Source organism: Sebastes umbrosus, chromosome 16 (assembly GCF_015220745.1).
Source record: "Sebastes umbrosus isolate fSebUmb1 chromosome 16, fSebUmb1.pri, whole genome shotgun sequence".
NCBI classification, from domain to species: domain Eukaryota; kingdom Metazoa; phylum Chordata; class Actinopteri; order Perciformes; family Sebastidae; genus Sebastes; species Sebastes umbrosus.
In genome coordinates, this window is record NC_051284.1 from 12,992,467 (window position 1) to 13,001,703 (window position 9,237).

Genomic DNA, 9,237 nt, shown 5'->3' on the forward strand with positions numbered 1-9,237 from the left:
TGAAGCACATCAGATACAGTAACTCTCCAGTTGGCCGCTAACTTGCTATCACAGACGGCCTTTTTACTTGCGCAAATAAAGAAATGACAAGTGAAAACACACACAGACTATAGCCAAATCCCCCACAAAAAAACATGACACTGATTACTTATGATGAAACTGTCTCCGTCGCATGATAAGTGAAGAGCATGACTCGGTGGATTCTGTTTCAACCTGCATGACAATAACAAGGGCAGGTGTCCTGGGCAGACCAAAGTCATATTTGATGTCCAACATGAGACTACTTACACCTGAAGAGTGTGACATCATGATGACTCTAAAGCTGATAACCCAGCAACACACCGGCAGTTGTTGTGAGGATAAAGGATTAGCCTCTGTTTGCTTTCGCTGCTCTTTGAACCAGAAAACACTGAAAAGAAAAGGAGCTCACATGAAAGGACCAAGTTGCTGAGAAAGCACAGAATTGAGGCGCTACGTCTCATCAAAGAGGTTGAGTCACTTCAAGAGCAGAGACATCTTTCCAAAAACCCCATTGACGTGGGGGGGCGCTTATGCGTCGCTGCTATTTGTCTTTGCAGGTGGCGGTTTGTGTGTGTGTGACGTTGTCTATTCTGTCTGTATGTTGACCGTGTCTGTCTGGCATATCAGGTAAGGTCTCTGTCTCCTTCCTACATTGTTGCTGGATAATGAGGTGTGATTAAATATGAATGCTAAGTGTTTGGTGGCTGGAGCCCAAAGCTGAAACCGGATCCAGTCGGGGCCCACAGGCAGCATAATTAGTAGCTGATGATAGATGCCATTAATGGTGCTTTTCCACACGCTGCTCGCAGGCCTCTAAGCTGGACCTCCACGCAGCAGCAGCAGCAGCAGCAGTCTGCCTTTGAGCCATCCACAGTTAATTAACTTGCAAACAAATAAATCCTGATATAAAGCTGTGGTGGTTCTGTACTGTTTTAAAAGCCTGATTGTAATCAGCTTTACTTAAATCGTTTAATGAATAACAGTGATTAAATATTAAGCCATTTGTTCCATTTATTTGATCTTTCTCTTATTATTCCCTCTGGGGGATTTCAATGTTGAAAGCATGACGAAAATCCTGTGGAAAACAATATCAGCATTTCAAAGCGTTGAAGGACCAGTGTGACGCCTTTAATGGTGGAGAAAAAGCCCTTTGTGCACGCTTGAAGGGCTGTGTTGGGTTTTGAGGGTTCTCTTTGGATTGTCATAACCCCGGTGTGAGATTGACTCATTCATGGTGAGCAGTCTCCAAGTCTTCATCCTATGCTTCTCTGGCTGCACGGCTGCGGACACCGCTGTGCTGCCTCACTTCAGAGAGAGAGACGGAGTCATGTCCACAGCTGTTAGGACATGCCTGCTTTGAGGTGCCGTGGCTTTAATGTGTGGAGCAGATTAAACAGGGCGCCTTTGTGGAGGCTGGATAACTGGTCAGCTCTCCCACACAGTTATCCAATCTTATCTGCTGTGTGCATGTTCGTGCACGAGCGTTGCTGCTGCCTGCCACACATACACCCTCGTATTCTCCACAGAGTGAGCAGAACAGCTTGACACACCAGTCAGTCTCATTAAGTGAAGCCCACAGTTTTCAAGACCACTCCTGCCTACGAGTAGCCGGCGGGCAAAATACTGGTGAAACTTGAAGACAGGCCTTTCAATTGATTCTTCGCGCTTGACTTGAAAGTATCACCTGCAGTCTGAGAATTGCTGGACTTCAATGTGTATCCACTATAATATAAAGTGCAACGTATCATGCGGGGCTGTGCTACGCTGCCTGCAGTGAAGATCAAATGGTGGTTGGTTCAGGGAAGGTTCAGCGTATGTAGAGCAGTTACACACGCCACAATAGTTCAGTTTTCCTCTTTTTCCCACACAGGAGAGCCTCCATGAGGTGGGATTAATAGAGGAATGAAATGAACATGTCTAAACTACAGACCACGGTGAACTGATGTGGTGACCGTGGTTAGCCTCATAAAGTCATCACAGGCGACAGCCCGTCAAAGGTTCAACAGTCAATCAAAGAAAAACAAATAATCCCCTGTAAAACTAAATTCATATCTCAATCATGCCCACACTTAATGCCAAAAAATAATAACAAGAGTGTCTATTTGCACCCGGATGAGAATGATCACATGGCACAGCATGTATTCAGCTATTTACACACGGACAAGTTGCATATGCTACTTAATTTAACAATAGTTAGCTAGCCGAAAGAGCTTTCTCGCAGAAAGATTTAGTAGTAGTAGTAATACTAGTATTAATATAAATAGCGACAAAGTATGTACTTACAGGGAGTAGGTTGTAGTGGACTAATGAGTCAAACTCAGGTCTTAAATTATCATTTTTCGGTCGCAGTTTGGTTAGGTTTAGGCAACAAAACTACTTGGTTAGGTTTAAGCAACAAAACTACTTGGTTAGGTTTAAGAAAAACATACATACAGTACATGTATACATACAGTATCTAATGTGTGATCGGGTCGTGTGTAAATAGCATTGTTTGCTACGGACACCTGGGTGCTTGTCTCTACCATGCTATATACACCTTGGTGTAAATAGCCACATTGGCTATTCCACCCCCGGGTGCAAATAGTATTGTTGGCTACTGACACCTGGGTGCTAATAGCAGCTGCCAAAAATAATTTGAAGGATTAAATTAAAACAAACTATATTACAGAATTTATTTTGAACCAAAGGGCTGAATTTGGCTAAAAAGGATAAGGATGGCAATATTGTATATTTTTGTAAAAGAAAATCTCATGAACAGACCAAAACCAACAATGTGTTAGTGCGTTTCTCAATACTTTCCAGCTTTTTCTGTGGCACTCAGCCCCAAGCCCAAGCGTAATCTTTAAAAATGCACTTTATATAAGAAATATACACAAGGATAAATTATTCTTTAAAACAACTTGGAACTGTAGTTTTCAGCAAACATTACTCAAAGAGCAGTAATCAGCACATTTGTTAGGGTCTATTTTCAGTCGAGTATTTGTTACGGACAGTGTATGTGGGATTGACTCAAAATAAGCTGCAGTATACCCACATTTATGGTAGTGAAGGAACATGTCACTCAGTGAAAACAGTGTAGTTGTTGGACAACAGTGGATCTATGTCACAGAGGAATAAGGTATATCAGGCTTTGGTTAAGCAGACAATTCATTGTTGGTTTTTGGTCTTTTCATGGGATTTTTTGACAAAAAGAAAAATATAGAATGATACCAACTTTATGTTTACACCTTTGAGACACATGACGTAGCCTAAATTTTCGTATTGTTCTGATAATTGTAGCCTACTTATAACATTGAATCTAATATGATACATTCTGTTTGTTTTACTGATGAAAGGAAGGAAACAAAAGCCTGTTTACTCCACCTAAATGCACTTATTTGGTCTCATATATAAAGTATTTAACATGTGTATATGTTTTTAATAACACATGCATGGAACAAAGTTGTGATTTATCAAACCTGTATCTCTTCAAAATGTCTGGTTTACCTATTCAAGATAATATAAGGTGGTGTGGAAATGGGAGTAAAAATGGTCAGGAATGTTCATATATGCACAAATGTGCTTTTCTCACCATTTATAGATAAGGCCTGTTGTGAATTGGGTCGCGATGGTTTGTCATTTTTAAAAAGTTGGTTCCCAGAAAGAAAATTAGGAAACACTGTTTGACAGGGAAATTTCAGAGTGATGGTGTCTCCAGTCATCATCAAGACTACTGGAAAGACAAACAAGTGGGATGTTCCTTACAGTAAGCAGCTCTGATGTGATGACCTCATTCACTGAGGCATCCTGAAACGCACATATTTGGATATTTTTATACCAAACACATCTGGCTTCTTCAGTCTATAGTTCTCTTGAGAATGAGTTTTGTAAGTGTGAGATGATCCCCCACAACAACAACAACAACAACAACAACAAAGACCTTTGTATCTGAGTCATTCTGAGAGTGTGAGGTTTGGCCGGTAGTCTGCAGCCAGACGGGGATGTATGATTACCAGACAGCCCTTACAAAGGTGGCTGTTCGAGTCAGTGCTCTCAGTTACGGCGGTCAGATCGGGTGTCATTGCTCTCATAACTTGCCTCACCTTCACAATTTCTAAAAGAGGCTGGGATCAAGCACAAAATTACCCCAGCTCCACCTCTCCACACCTGCTGCATTATTCAATCCGTCTTCACCCGAGAGGACCTGACTGACAGAAAAATAAACACACTTTCACCATTTGTCTTGACGATGATAACAAACCTAAGGCGATTCCCACAGAAGATTTACATAGATGCCTACATGGGTGTGTGTGCATACCTAACCGTACAGCTTCAGATACTGTCAAATTCTTTGGTCTAGATCAGACTCTGCTGATCCTGAACATGTCGCCAAGTTCCCAGGGGGGAAATCCCTAAAACACTACTTGAATTACATTGATATCTTTGAGGTCTTTAGGGCTATCTTTAGCTGAAGTTGACATGAGGAGTGCCAGAGAGGGCAGAGAAGCAAGCCCCCTTTTGTTATCAGGTCACTGCTCCAGTATGATCTCTGCCATTGGGTCAGTGTGCCGCACACGCCTCATCCAACTGGCTCGCAGTCAGGATGCGGTTGCCATGGAACTTGTCCAGTTGGAGCAAATGAAATCCCTCCTTTCTAGTTTCCAGGCAGGATTCACATGCTGGAGAATGTTTTGGTGGGAGATAGCTAGGCAGTGTGTGTGTGTGTGTGTGTGTGTGTGTTTGTGATAGATGTGTGTATGCATAGAGAGAATGAGATATCAAGGGTGGAGAATGGGATTTTGAGGTTACAGAGGAAGTAGGGCATGTGATTGTGCAGCCATGTGTGTTTGTGCGTGCTCGCGTGCGTGTATGCTTCTGTAAGTGGGTGTGGTTGTGCATGCATCGCTTTTCAGAAACAGCTTTCTGCTGTAACATAAACTGATGGAAGCCTTCTCTCTCCCAGGGATCTCAGGCGTCCATGAGAACGTATTTATGAACACTTGCTTTCCACAATGCAAACACAAGTCAGGCATCGTATGCTGTTAATGTATCCTCATTTCGGTGACAGTTTTGTCTGGATAAAGTGTACAAATGTAATGGGTGTGCACTTCAAAGACTTTGAAACGCGTCTTTCGTCAACGCAAAGCCATAATCCACATACTGATAGACATGGCTCAGTTAGTTAAGTCAACAACGTGCTGAATTTAAAATTCATGTTCCTGGAGAGCGATGAGAGCTGCGGTGAATTCATCCATATTCATTATTTATGTTATAGAGGCCTGTCTATGTGTCCCACAGAGAGCTGCCTTATGGCTTCTGCAGCTACTCTCACGTGCTAATACATCACACGCTAATGCACGCTAATGAATAAGTTAGGTTTGTTTTCTTAAGATATATGTACTGTAATATTATATACTTAGGTGTTTCATTAATATTTCATTTCAAGGCTTTCGAGTAACGAACCAGTCAAACGCTTCCTAACAAATTACCATGAAAAGGTTATCTGACTTATGATCACAACTGCACTGGGACACTTTAACCTGCATACTGTGTCTATATGACAATGCCTTGTCTTTAAAAGGATTCTGACTTTCTCTTTGGTAATTACAGGTGTTTTCTTGATAGCCTCTTAAGTAGAGAGGGGGTGGGGTGGGGGGTCTCCTTTGTTTGGCTGGAGCACAAAAGGAAGCTGCAACTAATGCTCCCACTTCTTTCAGCCTTTTGTTGTTTACAGTGGTCACTCATGCAAAGAAGTGATCAAGTTTCCAATATCACAGTGAGCGAGGAAACCAATCCCCACTCAAACAGCGAATCCCCACCTCTCTGGAGAGGCCGCAGGTGGGACAAAGTCCGAAAACCTAGAGGTCTATCCAATTCAGGCAGGACAGAGGAGGCAGGGACCCGTGACTTCTCACGCAGCATCACAGCTGAGGGCCAGGGGAGAGAGAAAGGGGGAGGTGGGGGCAGGGTGATGCTCTGTGAGACAATGCAGAGGGTCAGCTTCAGCTGTCCGAGGGCTTATTGATCAGTGATGGCCCTGAGGGGAGGGAGGAGGAGGTCATCAGCACCTGCATCAGCTCAGCGTGGAAATGGTTAACTGTCAAGCTACGACCAAGAAAATAAAAGGAATGCTGGAATATCTGAACTGAAAAATGTTTGTGGTTATACTGGCTGATGCGTTGAGCCTCCCATGATGACTGTTTTAGCTGTCAAGGAGGATCTATGTCAAAAACCCTGTTTGTTTTCTGTGACACAAACAACCTACACACACATTGATGTGTGGTCTCTTCTACAGGTGTCTAATTATACTGATGGAGATCTAGGCCACTTACAGTAGTATCTAGGTCATTTCCACTGATGATAAACAAAAACTCACAACTGTTTCTGAGATAACAGTTTGTTGATTCAAGCAGAACATACTAGGGTGTTCAAACATGTAAGATCTGGCATTGAAATGTGAATTATAAAATGAAATGTGGGCAATGTTGTAATAAAACGGGAAAAATCTACTGTCAGTTTATAGACCTACAGTATACGCCTCAAGTTGGAACAGATAGATAGATAGATAGATAGATAGTGTTGAAGGAAAAATGCCCCGACCTTGGGCCAGCGAAAGATAGGGCGTCCTCCTTCAGCACTTTTATCGTTATAAATTTAAAAGTATTGGAGTTCTCAAAAATCAGGTTCAAAAATTGGTCGAGAGAAGTCAACAGATCTTGATGCAAAAGTGTTTATTTCTGTTACCAAAAACAAACACGAGTTGTCAGTTCGAACGGAGGACTGACTTACATGACAAACCAGTCCTCCTTAAATACCATGAGCTTCATTCACAATTCTCTTTCATGTTCTTTACCCTCGGTGGGCAAAATGCCCAAAACTCATTATTTTCTTACAAACTCAGCGATTCGGACTTATTTTGGTCCTACCTCTGACAGATTTACGATTCTGAACTTTTTACCCCGAGCCTCCTCCATTCATGCCACCAGCTCAAGGTGTAAAATCTCAGAGCCTTCTCATCAGCCCTCGTTCGTGTGTCGCCACTCGCTTGCAAACTGCCCCCCCCTCGCACATGTCTACAAGCCTGGATGTAACGTTACATCTGATGCTGCAGGCTCGCTGGAGCCTTGCTGGCCTCATCGCCCTTCTGCTAGAAACCCCCTGCCATACTCTACTCCTCCCAACTAGAGAGCCAGTGTGCTTTTCCCTCACTAATACATCAGACACTTTTTATTTTTTCAACATTTTTATGTAATATTAACATTAGCTTGTGTGACAAAATATATGATATTTGATTGTCTCTAAGTTTATATTTGAACCAAAAATACCCTAGAATATGAACATTTTGTGTAATTACATGATATAGTTATCTTAGATTGTACTTTTATAAAAACACTATGAAAATGTACCACAACAATAGATCGATAGATAGATAGACACACTAGTCCTTTATCTCTTTATCCAACCCCTGTGCAATATGCAACCTACCTTGTATTTAGTTATATTTTATTGTATTATATTTTATATGTCCATGTTCATATTTACTATATTGCTTCTTCATTTTGTTATTATATTTTACTGTATCATATTTTATATGTCCTTGTATATTTACTATTTATTTTTCTTTCTTTTATGGGGCCTCCCAGCAAAAGCATTTCACAGGATTTTACTTGTATAACCGGAGTGACAATAAACCTCTTGAATCTTGAATCTAATATGTGTACACTGAATATGCACTGCATATTGTTATAAGACAATATAAGCTAGCCAGACACAAACGTTTTCATGAAGTAGGCCTAGTATTCGCCTATTTACAGAACTAATACACATTCATTTGCCTAATAAACTCTTAAATGTGGATAAATATGGAGGGCATTTGGTTCTTATATTCAAATTTTTTATTGGCACAAAAAGTACAATGAAGCAGTACAACTATAAAGAAATCAGTGTTTTACATGTTTGAAACAGTGTTATCCTAGACCCGTATATCCTGGAATTTGCTCCAAAATGACCTAAAAATCAAGGAGCTGGTATCATTAAATATTTTTAGATCTAAAATGAAGGCTTTAAAAGCAGACTCTATGGCATGCCAATGTTTTTAGCCCCCTTGTTGTACAGCTGACTCCCAGAAAAGTTCCTTTTTGTACCCCCATTTGTCTTTAGATAGTTCTCTTTTAATGCAAATTTTAGTGCTTTTAGTATTTGTGAATTGTATTTTATCTCTATTTGTGTCTGTGTCTGCAACTTTGTGTTCTTGCTGCTGACCGTCTTGGCCAGGTCTCCCTTGGAAAAGAGGTTCTTAATCTCAATGGGACTAACCTGGTTAAATAAAGGTTAAATAAAAAAAAAATAAAATAAAAACATACCCATATACTGTACATATGTATACATACACATATAAATAATAATAATAAAACTGTAATACATAAACCAAAATAAAATAAAAGTTGCTGACACTCAGGCTATGCCCTGTAGGATTATTGAAGGGCATTTGGTTCTTTAAAGTCACTTTTTATAGTTTCTCTTTAATATAACTTTTATGGGGCCCCCCAGCAAAAGCATTTCACATGATTTTACTTGTATAACCGGAGTGACAATAAACCTCTTGAATCTTGAATCTAATATGTATACACTGAATATGCACTGCATATTGTTATAAGATAATATAAGCTAGCCAGACACAAACGTTTTCATTTATTAGGCCTAGTATTAGCCTATATTTACAGAATTAATACACATTAATTTGTCTAATAAACTCTTAAATGTGGATAAATATGGCGGGCAATTGGGTCTTTAATGTTACTTTTTATAGCTTCTCTCTTTAATATAACTGTGCATGTAAGCCAGGGCTGCCCAAAGTGGGGCCCGCGGGCCAAAGTTGTCCCGCCATAAGGTTTGATTTGGCCCGCCAGATGTTTCTGGCAAATTTAGTTTTTTTAATTAAAAGACCTGCGGGATAGCTGGCGATTGTGACCGTCTTTACTCTCTTTTGGAGGTTGTAGCAGGCTCAGTTTTAGAGCTATACTGGTATCATATTAAACTAGAACCTAATGAATCCATTGAAAACAACCATGTCATACTTGTCAGGAAGGAGGCTAAATAACGCTCCAAAGTTAGGCAAAATTTTGGCGAGGAAAAACTGGCACTGGCCATTTTCACAGGAGTCCCTTGACCTCTGACCTCAATATATGGGAATGAAAATGGGAGCTAAGGGTACCCACGAGTCTCCCTTTTACAGAC